Source organism: Oryctolagus cuniculus, chromosome 2, assembly GCF_964237555.1.
Source record: "Oryctolagus cuniculus chromosome 2, mOryCun1.1, whole genome shotgun sequence".
NCBI classification, from domain to species: domain Eukaryota; kingdom Metazoa; phylum Chordata; class Mammalia; order Lagomorpha; family Leporidae; genus Oryctolagus; species Oryctolagus cuniculus.
Window position 1 is genome coordinate 116,511,800 of NC_091433.1, and position 13,503 is coordinate 116,525,302.

Sequence of the window (13,503 nt, forward strand, 5' to 3'; positions counted from 1 at the left end):
CCGGCATATTTCACTCAGCAGGATGTGCTCCAGTTCCATCCATTTTACTGCAACTCAATTAATCTTTTTAAAAATAATGTTGAGCCCTGAGCCCTTTCTCTAATAAAGTTAACATTTGCAGTGTTTTTTTCTTGAATCATCACAAAGTATGTAGAAACTTTGTAAGTCATATCGTTACATACATACAGAACTTATTAATGAAAATCCTGCTATTTTGCCTTTGAACTGGAAACGCTAAGAAAATTAAACATGGGAGATTAATTCACAGAATGATGAGCCCCATCCCACCCCATTCTCCCCAGGGACTGACCGGTCCCCAGGGAGGGCTGACGTGAGGTTTCCTCCAGTGAGAGCCGCTGTCTGCTGCCCAGGTTGCTTCTCCAGCACCTTCTGTCTGAGCATCCCTAGCTCTTGGCTGCCTGCTAGCTCTCTCTGAGCCTGGGAAGACAGAGCCCAGGTCTTTTTATAACCGAATGGGACAGCTCTCTCTTTTTAAAAATAATGTTCTAGGAATTCATTTGTTAAGCAAAGCACATTCTCACATGAAAAACAAATCATAGGGAGAGGAGCCCACTCAATAAAAGCTTTATACTAGGGAGGGCCCCGGGCCTGCTTCTCTCCCCTTGAAATTGGAACCGTCTGGGGCCGGGAACCATGTGCTAGGCCCCTTCCACAGCCCAGTTCTCAGATCTGGTAACCTCGCTTTTCACTTGTCTTGGAATTTGCAAAATCACGTTGCTTTTGTTCTGCCAGAGATCCTGTCCCCAGACCAATTCTAATTATATCAATACTAGTATCAAAGTCACCTATTTATGTATTTATTTGAAAGGCAGAATTACAGGGAGAGGGAGACAGGGAGAGGTCTTCCATCTGCTGGTTTGCTCCCCAGCTGGCCACAACAGCCAGGGCTGGGCTTTGCCAAAGCCAGGAGCCAGGTACTTCATCCAGGTCTCCTTGGCGGGTGGCAGGGGCCCAGGTACTTGAACCATCTACTTTCCCAGGAGGGAAATCTAGCAGGGAGCTAAATTGGAAATGGAGCACCTGGGACTCGAACTGTTACTCGGATGAGATGCTGGTGTCATGGACGGTTCTTTACCTGCTTTGCCACGGTGCCGGGCCCTGCAGCAGCATTTTATCCAAGCAGGAGGTTTAGATGAAGGATGTTACATGGAACAGAGAGAGAGAGAATAAGAGAGAGAGGACTGGGGCCAGCGCTATGGCTCACTTGGTTAATTCTCTACCTGCAGCGCCAGCATCTCATATGGGAGCCAGGTTCTAGTTCTGGTTGTTCCTCTTCCAGTCCAGTTCTCTGCTGTGGCCCGGGAGGGCAGCAGAGGATGGCCCAGGTGCTTGGGACCCTGCACCTGCATGGGAGACTGGGAGGAAGTACCCGGCTCCTGGCTTCGGATCGGCACAGTGCCGGCTGTAGTGACCATTGGGGAGTGAACCAACGGAAGGAAGACCTTTCTCTCTGTCTCTCTCTCACTGTCTATAACTCTCTGTCTCTCTCTCACTGTCTAACTCTGACTGCCAAATAAATAAATAAAAGGGGGGGGGGGTACTTGTTTATTTGCAAGACAAAGTTTATTTGCAAGAAAGAGAAAGAGAGCTCTTCCATCAGTGTCTCACTTCTCTCTCCCCCCTCCCATGCCCCAGACAGCCAGGGCTGGGCCAGGTCAAAGCCAGGAACCAGGAACTCCATCCAGATCTCCTGCATGGGTGGCAGGGACTCAGGTATTGAGTCTCCGTCTGCTGCCTCCCAGGACGCATTAGCCTGAGGCTGGATCTGAAGTAGAGTACCAGGCACTCTGATATGGGATGTGGGCATCCCAAGTTGTGGTTTAACCTGCTGTACTGCAAGGCCAGCCCCAGCAGAGTTTTGTGTTTTTTTTTTTTTTTTTTTTTTTTTTTTTTTTTTTTTAGTGCAAAATTGAATAGGAAAATGATCATTCACTTCTCAGTGGATCATTCTTACTCTCCCGATGCTAGGGCTGCAACTAAGACTTGGTTACCCTCTAGTGGCTGTTGGCCATCATTGCAGGCAAAGTGCCTGAGTTTTGAAGGGCAAAAAAGGTTGAAAGTTAAAAAGCAAAGTGGGATCATGTTGTGAAAACAGGGCACGAAGAAATGAGGAGAGGGATGGAAGAGAGAAGAGAGGCGGAAGAAATGAGAACTACTGGGGCCAGTGTTTTGGCATAGCAGGTAAAGGACCTGCGTCGCTAGCATCCCGTATGGCACCAGTTCAAGTCCCAGCTGCTCCACTTCTGATCCAGCTTCCTGCTAATGTGCCTGGGAAAGCAATGGAAGATGGTCCCCAAGTGCTTGGACCTCTGCATCCACATGGGAGACCCAGATGAAGCTCCTGGCTTCAGCCTGGCCCAGCCCTGGCCTTTGTGGCCGTTTGGGGAGTGAACCAGCAGATGAAGACCTGTGTCTATGTCTGTCTGTCTCTCTCTCTCTCTCTCTCTGTCTCTAACTCTGCCATTCAAATAAGTAAATAAGCCTTTAGAAATGAAAGAAAAGGAACAAAACAAAAAAGAGGTACAGCATGGGTGCTGCTCCAGGAAGGGCAAAGCAACCACTCTCTCCCCTCTCCAGCTCCCTGTGTCTCCTCTGGCCGCAGAATCCATGGGGCTGAGGGCTCCAGGAAGCCCATGCTTTTCTTTTCTCTTCACCCCCAGACCTCCACCCCCTGGCCACTGAGCTGGTTAACATCAAGTTAGCCTTCCTTCTGCTTAAGCTGAGGACTGTTAGGGACAACCTGCTGGACATGTTCAGGGTGTGCCCCCGACTCCCTGGCTCCTCTCCGGCAGCTGATCCCTGCGCCTCGCCTTGCATGACGTGTATCAGTGACACCAGGCAGCGTGCTGGCCAGGCGGGTTCACCACACGCGCCGCCGTCACTCAGTGCCCAGGCCTCCACTGGCACGCTCCCTCCCCGCACTCCTCCCTGCAGGTGCTCAGGTAGATGCACACAAACAAGAGCCCCACCCACAGTCAGCTGGAGGGCAGGGCCAGGGGTCCACACGCTGTCCCTGGTGTGGTGATGCTGAGCCCCCCTGTTCCATGCCTCCCTGTGTAGCCCAGTGCACCAAGGCCACGGTGAGGAGATGCCTGTCCACCCTCCTGGCCTCAGAGCAGAGCCTGGCGGAACCTGGAAGGGTCCGAGAAGACAGTGAGGGGAGAGGGGGTCATGTGCTGCTGCTGGCTGTGGGGACCCAGCAGCGTCCTGTTCACCTCTTGCCCGCTGCTGCCCGTCCACACCCTCGCTGCCTCCTCCTGACCCTCTCTCCCTCAGAGCTGGGGCTTGTCCCTGCCACACCGCCCCCGTCCCTCCCCCCAGCACTGTCTCACCTGTCACTCACCTGATGCTCCTGGTCTGATTTGGTGTTTCTGTCCTGGGCTCAAGCTCAGCGTTTGAGGTTCTCTGCTGGGCATTCCACTCACTCCGGATCTGTATCACCTCCATGTCCCACCTTTTGTACAACATCCTCTTGGGCTCCAAGTCCCAGCCATTTGATGACACCCTCCCCCTACCTTCCCCTCACTGGCTCTTCCAGTCCTGCCCTTCTAACGTCCACCCCCTCCCTCCTGCCAAGCCTTCTTTCTTGCTCCTTCCCTTCCGGCTTGGACTGGTGCAGTAGCCACTCGGGTGGTCAGCAGCTCCTCTCCCTGGCCGCCTGAGCTTGCTCCCAGCCTTCCAGTCTGGTCCCCTTACCCTCCCAGGTCTTCTGCTGCTACACCCTCAGCACCACTTTCTTGTACTGTTCGAGAAGTAGCCATTTCTAGAGTTTTCTCTTTCCCGTCTCTGCCTTTGGTCCTTCATCTGCCTGTGTCTTTGATCCTTCAAGGTCAAACACTGCTTCCTGGAATGAACTCTCCTCTCTCTCTCCCAGTTAGAACTGGTCTCCCTCTTGCTCCTGCAGTAGCATTCTGTGATGGTCCTTTCTAGAATGGTTTGCATCCTTAGTGGGTGCCCAGTACATTGTACATACTCCTAGTTATATAGATATTCATAGTTGCCATTGCCAGCGGTAGCAGTCACCTGATCCTTCTGCTCATCTGTCCCTTGATCTCGGAGCTGGGCTGTGACCCTCCCCTCACCGTAAAGAAGAACAAAACCACAGATCAGACACTGGCCTTGGGAAGCATTCTCCCTGTAGACTGACCTGGAGAGGGACCGGGTTCCTGCTCTTCTCCCACCACGTGGGCGCTGCTGCTGTCTTCCTGAGCCGCTCACTCTCCCACGCTGGGCTCCCGGTTCCTCCCACTCCTCTCCTGACTTCCCATGCGACTGCATCCCCTTCCTGTGCAGCCCTGAGGGGTGTGGGTCCCTGGGTGGGTAGGCAGCTCAGACCAGGAGCTTCCAGGGCATGAAGGACCCATAGATGTTGAGCGGCTTGTCCAAGGTCACACAGCTGTTGGTGCTGAGCTGGCGTTGGAGCAAAGGGCCCTGGAGCCCAGTCCAGTGTTCCTTACCTCACTGCAGGGACCACGCTCCCACGTGGCTGACACTCCCTGGCCACGCTCCAATGTAGATAATACCACCAGGCCTGGAGGACCAGTGGCTGGGAACCTGAGATCACACAGCCCAGGAGCCTCCTGAGATGGTCTCCCTGCTCCTCTGATTGGTTTATATACAGAGGGCAGCTCGACAGTGCGACCTTGTCTTGGCTCAGAGTCAAGGCTGGGGTAGCACCTGAATGCAAGGAAAAAAAAAAAAAACAACATTGGATCATGAATGCCTTTGTAAGATACCGTTTCCTTCAAGCCTCTTCCTGGGTGATGGCGGGATCTCTGTAGGTCCAGTGCAGCTGTAGCCCCCATCTCTGAGCAGTGGGCCAGGTCGGTCCTGTGCACCTGCTCATCGTGTGTGCACTCCCATCTTGTGTGCCCCCCATCTCCCTTCTTTCAGGAGAAGAGAACTCTCTGTTGCCACCTGCAAGACTCCCAGCTGAGGCCATCCACCCACCGTGACCTCCACATGCAAGGGCAGGCGACACTTGCTGTGCATGGAGGGCCCTTCCTGGAGGCCCTGGAACCCCATCGCCCCTGGGGAATGCCTGACTCAGATGTCCAGGCCTGCTCTGCTTTGCAGAGGCCCACACACCCGTTCTCTGTCGTGACTCAGCACCGCCCACCTCGCCTCCCACAGCTTCAAGGGCCACCTCCCAGCCAGCCGTCCCCTTGCCAGCTAGCCTTTGGGTTTGCCACACTGTCTCTCACCAGGGGCACTTGCCAGGAGGAAAGCTGGAAAGTGAACTCTGCATTTCTGACCGCCCTGAGCCCAGCTGCACACTGAGGGTAACATGGGGAGAGCAGACCCCCGAGGACCAGCTGTCAGCGTGCCACACAGTCTGTCTAGAATGTTCTCGCCGTGCAGATGGCTCACTACTTGAGGACCTTCAGTATTGTCAAAGACCAGATATAAGCCTGGTTTTTTCAGGCTTACCTCCCATTATTCACCGGCTCCAAAGCGTCTTCTCGGGGTGGCCCACTCAGTTTGCCAGGTGTACCAAGAGCTCCCACTCTCACACCCCGGCTCGCACCACTCGCCTGCCGGCAGTAAGCACCCCTCCTCTCCCTTGCTCAGGTTCAGCCTCCATGGAGGTGCGGCTGGCAGGCCTGTCTCCCTGCCCTGTCTGTCCCCCATTCTGTCGTCCTTGTCATTTGCTGCCTTGTACGCACTGGGGTCTGGACCCCCTCGCTAGGCTGTGAGCTCCTGGAAGCCGGACCCTCAGCAGAACTCCACACGGAGCGGTGTGGATCCTCCACGAGGGTCTGTTGTGTGTGAGGGAGGGAGGGGGTGGGGAAGAGGCGAGGACAGCACAATTCCTTTCAATCCCGTTTTGTCAACTGGGAGCCCATGGCTTTTTTTTTTCCCCTTTCCCATTCTATCAGGTGGCTCGACTCTTTCATTTTGTCTCCTCTTTGGACCACAGAGAAGGGCAGGTAACCCGGCTGAGAGGTGTGACTAACTCCAAACTGATCCAGGAGCCCCCTCTGCCCACCAGCACGTGGTCTGGATCAGAGGCAGGTGTCTCTCCTGCATTGACACCTGTGTGTGTATGCGTGTGTGCATCCGCGCCCGGCACACAGAGCCGGCCCTACCTCCTCCTCCTCCCGGAGCCTCTCTGTGTGTTCCTGTGGTAGCATCTAACATGTGATTAACTTATTTGGATTTTTTTTTTTTTTCCCTTTGTTTGATGCCTGGAGAATGAATTGAACTTGATGACTGATGCTATTGTGGCAGAAATTCTATCTCATTCTCTCCATTTGTTTGTTAATCTGGTTCTGTGTTGCAAGCAGGGCCTTGGGCTTCCTGCAGCATGTTGGCGAGGAGTCTGCTTGGCCTTGGTGGGGAGCATGTGTCACTATGAGGTGAACTGTCAGGGGTGTGGCGCGCCGTGGGGTCCGGAAGGAAATACTAACTCTGTGAATTACCAGCGTGAGCCGGGGTCCTGTTCCTGGCTTTGGTACCAATTGCCTGACTCACTAAAACCTTTTGCCTTGATTCTCATTGTCGCCAGTAGGAGGCATCTGATGTTGTGGGAAGTGAGAGCAGCTCAGACAGTGGGAGGCTCGGCTCCCCTGTGACGTGGGGTGTCCCTGTGGAGGAGGACCTCGTCCAGGGCTTCGGTCACTCAGTCTCTGGAGAAGCCACACCTTCCTTCCCACTTCCTTTTTTTTGTTTGTTTGTTTGTTTTTTAAGATAGATTTATTTAAAAGAATGACAGAGAGAGACAGAGACAGAGAGAGAGATCTTCCATCACATGGCTACAATAGCTGGGTCTGGGCCAGGCTGAGGCCAGGAGCCGGGAACTCCATCCTGGTCTCCCACAAGGGGCCCAAGGTCTTGGGCCATCTTCCACTGCCCTCCCAGGTGTGCTAACAGGGAGCTGGATTGGGAGCGGAGCAGCCGGGGCGCACACAGCATTCCGATGTGGGATGCTGGTGTCACAACAGCAGCTCCGCCCGCTGTGCTGTGATCCCGGCCGCCTCTGTTCTCTTTGTTGCTGTTGTGTTTAATTCTCCTGTCATTTTCTGTGTCCAGATGACATTTGTCAGCGTCACACAAGTCCTATATTCTCAAAGTGGTGAGGCCTTCAGAGAGTGCTGTGGGTGTTACTGAGAATTACGTTGTACTGATTTCTCAGAGGTAATGCATGTTCCTGGTACAGACTTTAGAGAGGATGGAAGAGGGTGTGCAGTGAGCAGGTCTCCCTCCTACCCTGCCCTCCGCTGACCCGCTGGCTGCCCAAGAAATCCTGCAGCCTTTCAGCAGGCGCTTTCTAAGGTGGACAGGAACTCAGGGTCCCCTTCGCAGACAAAGCTGCCGTGACCTCGGCTAGGATGGGACGAAGAGGCAGCAGCCCTCAGTGGTTAGAGATGCTGAGAAACGTAGCTGCCACCTGGGCCCCAGCTTCGCCCTCCACATGGTCTCAGGGCAGTTCCAGTGGGGTTCCTCTGGGGGACTCTGCCTCCCCACATGCACACCCTCTGTCCTGTGTACCTGGCAGGCCATGCACACTCCTTGTGGATACCTCTCAGCGCCCTGTTCAACAGGACACTCCTCGGGGCTGGGATCCCGGGGGTGAGGACTCACTGCTGTGCACTGCACCCAGGCAGCCACTCAATAAATGCTATGTGTTTGTGCATTCAACTCCTTGACCCCTGATGCGTACCAGGTGCCAAAGCTGCGGCAGTCAGGAGGGGCGGCAGACCAACAGGCAGCGCCGGTAGTCAGCTAAAACTGTGAGGAGCACAACAAAGAATAGGGTACGTGGAGGGCATGTTACAGGAGTCGGAACGGTTGGCGGGAGTGTCCCCCGAAAGGGCAGCCATGTGTCATTGACTCTAAAATGCTGTGGCTGCAGAGACATCATTGTCTAATGTCCCACTAAGAAAGCAAATACTGCCAGTTAGGACACAAAGCTTTTCCACTTTAGAAGGTTTGTTTCTTCTTACTGAAAAAACTGCTTTTGACTTACTTATAGTTCTATTATGTGCATCACTTTTATTTATTTATTTATTAAAGATTTATTTATTTACTTGAAAGTCAGAGTTACACAGAGAGCAAAGGCAGAGAGAGAGAGAGAGGGAGGGAGAAAGGGAGGGAGGGGTCTTCTATCCACTGGTTCACTCCCCAGTTGGCTGCAACAGCTGGAGCTGTGCCAGGAAGCCAAGAGCCAGGAGCTTCCTTTGGGTCTCCCATGCTGGTGCAGGGGCGCGAGGACTTAGGCCATCTTCCACTGCTTTCCCAGGCCACAGCAGAGAGCTGGATCAGAAGTGGAGCAGCTGAGACTCAAACCAGCACGGCACCCATGTGGGATGCCGGCATTGCAGGTGGTGGCTTTACCCACTACACCTCAGTGCCAGCTCCATGTGCATCACTTTTATACAGTATTCTTAAAAATATTTATTTTAGATTTATTTATTAATTAAAAAGTCTGAGTTATGGGGATGGGGAGGAGGGAGGAGATCTATGTTCCATCTGCTGGTTCACTCCCCATATGGTCACAATGGTTAGCGCTAGGCCAGGCCCAAGCCAGGAGCCAGGAGCTTCTTCCAGGTCTCCCACATGAGTAGCAGGAGCCCAAGCACTTGGGCCATCTTGAGCTGCTTTCCCAGACCTTTAGGAGGAATTAGCAGGATGCTGGATCAGAAGTGGAGCAGGGGCCCATGCTGTGGCGTAGCAGGTAAAGCCGCCGCCTGCAGTGCTAGCATCCCATATGGGCGCCAGTTCAAGACCCGGCTGTTCCACTTCTAATCCAGCTCTCTGCTATGGCCTGGGAAAGCAGTAGAAGATGGCCCAAGTCCTTGGGCCCCTGCACCCACATGGGAGACTTAAAAGGGGCTCCTGGCTTCTGGCTTTGGATGGGTGCAGCTCCAGCGATTGCAGCCATTTGAGGAGCAAACCAGTGGATGAAAGAGTTCTCTGCTTCTGCCTCTCTGTAACTCTGCCTTTCAAATAAATAAATAAATAAATAAATCTTTAAAAAAAAAAAAAAAGAAGAAGAAGAAGAAGAAGCGGAGCAGCCAGGATTGAACCAGCGCCCATGTGGGATGCTGGTGTCACAGGCAGCAGCTTACTCCCCGCTCCATAGTGCTGACCTCTATTTTTCATAATATTTATTTATTTCATTTGCTTGAAAGGCAGAGCATCAGAGACAAACAAGGAGTGGGGTTGGGGGGAGAGGAACAGAGAGATCTTCCATCTACTGGTTTACTCCCCAAATGCCTGTAGCAGCCAGGGTTGGACCAGGCCAAAGCTAGGGACCTGTACATCCATCTGGGTCTCCTGTAGGGATGGCGAGGGGCCCAAGCACTTGAGCCATCATCTGCTGCCTCCAAGGGTATGTTAGGATGAGCTGGGCAGCCCAGATTGTGGCTTAACCCACTGCACCATCTGACCCTGGATAATATTTTTTTTTATTTTAAGATTTTATTTTATTTGTTTGAAAGTCAGAATTGCTGGGAAAGAGGGAGAAACAGGAAGAAAGAGAAAGGTCTTCCATCCCAAGCACTTGTGCCATCTTTCGGCGCTTTCCCAGGCCATTAGCAGGGAGCTGAATCAGAAGTGGAGCAGCCGGGATTCCAACTGGTGCCCATCGGGGATGCGGGCACCACAGGCAGAGGCTTAGCCTACTGCACCACAGCGCTGGCCCCTATGCATGGATTTAAAAAAATGTTTCACATCCAAATAAATTCATCTGTAACCCCGTCTTCCGTGAACTTTTGCAAGTCCCCTCATCTAAGTACAATAAGTCGGTCTAAGTCTTCCTGCACTCACTTCGGCTTCCTCATCTGCAGAGCTGCTCGGCACCCATCCTCTCCTCGTCCACATACGACCACCACGTGTCATTCCCGGGCCCTCCCAGTGTGTCCACGTATGACCACCAAGTGTCATTCCCGGGCCCTCCCAGTGTGTCCACGTATGACCACCACGTGTCATTCCCGGGCCCTCCCAGTGTGTCCACATATGACCACCACGTGTCATTCCCGGGCCCTCCCAGTGTGTCCACGTATGACCACCAAGTGTCATTCCCGGGCCCTCCCAGTGTGTCCACATATGACCACCAAGTGTCATTCCCTGGTCCTCCCAGCGCGTCCACATATGACCACCGCATGTCGTTCCCTGGTCCTGCCAGTGCGTCCATGTATGACCACCCCATGTCATCCCCAGGTCCTCCCAGCGTGTCCACGTATGACCACCACGTGTCATTCCCGGGCCTTCCCAGCGCGTCCACATATGACTGCCGCGTGTCATTCCCGGGCCCTCCCAGTGTGTCCGCATACAACCACCAAGTGTCATTCCCGGGCCCTCCCAGTGTGTCCACATACGACCACCACGTGTCATTCCAGGGCCCTCCCAGTGTGTCCACATACAACCACCACATGTCATTCCCGGGCCCTCCCAGTGTGTCCACATACGACCACCAAGTGTCATTCCCGGGCCCTCCCAGTGTGTCCACATACGACCGCCGCATGTCGTTCCCTGGTCCTCCCAGTGCGTCCACGTATGACCGCCGCGTGTCGTTACCTGGTCCTCCCAGTGCGTCCATGTATGACCACCCCATGTCATTCCCGGGTCCTCCCAGTGTGTCCACATACAACCACCACATGTCATTCCTGGGCCCTCCCAGTGTGTCCACATACGACCACCAAGTGTCATTCCCGGGCCCTCCCAGTGTGTCCACATACGACCGCCGCGTGTCATTCCCTGGTCCTCCCAGCACGTCCACGTATGACCACCCCATGTCATTCCCGGGTCCTCCCAGCGCATCCACATATGACTGCCACGTGTCATTCCCAGGTCCTTCCAGCGAGTTGATGACGGAAGCTGCCGTTTGCAGGCTTCTCATTCCTTCCACTGAATCCCGTTCTGCCAGTTCTGATGCTGCCACCTCCTTGGTCATACCAAAAGGCGTCCGTGGCATCTGGTTTTGACAACCAGGACCTGTATCCCTTCCTCAGGAGGTTCTTCTGTGAGCAGGACCCACCCCAGGCTCAGGGCTGAGAAGAGACGCACCTCAGAGTTTCTGGAAATGATTGACAGCAAGTCTGGGAGTCAAGGCGCTGAGTGGGTGACCGATGCTCCCGACCACGGGATGTCAGGGCCAGGCAGGCGCCTCACACTCACAGGCAGAGAGCAGAGAGCAGAGATCAGGGCTCAGGCCTTTCTCCTCCTGCACACCAGGAAGGGAAGATACTTTTCCCAGCAGTCTCCCAGCCGACTTCTACCTACATCCCCCTGGCCAGGGGATGCATCATCAGGCTGTCATCTGTAGCCATGGAATATACTTTTTCTCACCATTTCAAGAATGTCCTTTGGACAGTCAACTAGCAGTGTATCCCACTGTGATCATACGTATTTAGGAGACATGGAGTTAGAGGACCCAAAACACTGCAGGACCGTGCAACACTTTGAGCACAGTGACATGGCTCCCCGAATTACGCGTTTCCAGAATTAGGGAATCCAAATTTCTCTTCCCCAGGTCGGGAACCCAGGGTTGCAGAATACCAGTGAACAAGTCTTGGTGGTTCCCAGGAGACGGTGGTCCGGCTGCCACAGTGCAGGTGCTCCAGGGCAGGGCTAAGGTGGCAGGGATGATGGACGGGGGTGAGATTCTCAGCAGAGGCTGAGCAGAGCTGAGAGGGTTGCGGGTGAGCGGGACGTAGTGACTTCCGCCATCTCAAATGGTTATGACAGGTAAGGGCTAATTTGTTGTCAAGACCCGTGTAGCCTGGCCACCATGACTGCCCGTGACACAGGACTGGGTTGGAGCTGAGCTATTATTATCTCCTGACCTCTGCCACTTCCAGCCTTCGTTACGCCAGTGACATTAGAGCTAGACCGGCCGGGTTCTAGGAGTGAAGTTGAGCACTTGACCAAAACAAGTGTGGAGGCTACTTACTGTGGCTGTCGCTCAGATGTGTCGCTGAGCATCTGCAAGAACGGGTAGGCTCTGTTAACCGAGTTCGTCCCTGATCGTCCGCTGGGGCTTGGAGTCACACGGGCCCCCCTGGTTCTTTGGTCAGAAGTGACTTTTCTCTCTTTGATTTCACCAGAGACTTGCGTGTCTCAGGAAGCCACATCAGCATCATTGTCGCTGACATTTCTAAATAGTTGCTGTGCAGTGGTCTGCAATGGGGGTGTCAGAGGCATAATCTCATTGGACCCTTGCTACCGCTGGGGGTTGCTCTTCTGCAGAGGCGGGCACTGAGCTGCAGAGAGGTGACCCACACATCAAATGTAGGACAGGAATTTGAATCCAAGTCTGACTTGAGAACTGTGGCTCTTAATTGTCAAGTTTTTGTGGCTTCTGATCTGGCACCTCTGCGTTGTGTGTACATATGACTTTTTACATTTCATCAGAGCTTGAGCTAGGTGTTTGGTATTTCCTAATAGCGCAGTGTCTCTCCCATAGGAAACACACATAAATGGGTAGGTAGGGGGGTGATGAAAGTGTAGACCAGTGAGTGGCTTGCCCACATTGAACTCCTCAGCTGTAATGGCCAGAATATGTTCTCACTTTTTTTCAGAGTCACTTTTTGTTCTTTAGTTACTAAGTTGCTTCTCAAGTCTTGATGCCATAGAAAATATTTCTGAGTACAACAACTGTGGGTCCTTGGCTGTTAGGTTTGGAGCAGGTGTAGAACAGGTGGCTGCTCCAGCCTCCGCTGTCTTGGGGGAAAAAAGAAAACAAAACCCAGCTGGTAACTTCCAGAATGTGAGGGCTGTGCCCATGCCCGGCGTTGTTCTAGAGCAGGGTCCCGGGCAGCCAGGGTCATTTCTGTCTTTCCACCTGCGGTGACCTACAGGCACTTCTCGGCCCACATTTGTCATTCTCACTGTGTGTATTTGGTTATTTGATTTTCTTTCTGTTCTTGTTAGTTTCCTGGAGCCGTGGGCTTTATGTCTTTGGTAGGTTGGGAACTCATCTGGCTCTTGTTTTCACACATCTTTGATTCTTCTAAGCTGTCTGCAAACCTCTCTGGTGTGCCCCTCCTCTTTTGTAAACTCCTTGTTTGCATTTACCCTTTTGTCTCGTCTGGATCTTTCACTACAGTGAATTGCTATGCCTGTGGCTCTGTTTTCATTTATTATAATTATTTATTATTATTATTATTATGTGAAAAGAAGCAAAACAAAACCCCAGACCCATCTCCCATGTCTGAAAGCCTCTTCCCCAGCAGTTGGGTGCCTGCCTGTGCCGTCAGCACCACCACCTGCCCCGAGTGCCCCCTCACTGGCTGCTCAGGTTCCTGCTGACTCTGTTGGTTCCAATGTGTTTGTTGTGCCCCAGAATCCCCAGGTCCTCTAGACCATCGGAGCACTCTCCTTCATTACCAAGTAAAGGCCGTCTCCTCCCGACCTCCCGTGCCCATGGCTTTGCCTGGTGCTCACTCACCTGTCACTGCTTACTCAGAATTGCAGCCCCGTTCCTGTAAGCCCAGTCTCCGACCAGCCCCTGCTGCACCCCCAAGGCACCCATACGGC

The 13,503-nt window shown here is 53.4% G+C and overlaps 1 protein-coding gene across 5 annotated transcripts in view; it reads left to right on the plus strand.

Moving 5' to 3' along the window:
* REEP1 (receptor accessory protein 1) overlaps positions 1-13,503 on the plus strand; it is a 128,889-nt gene that overhangs the window by 98,122 nt on the left and 17,264 nt on the right. The gene's annotated exons all lie outside the window — the stretch shown is intronic.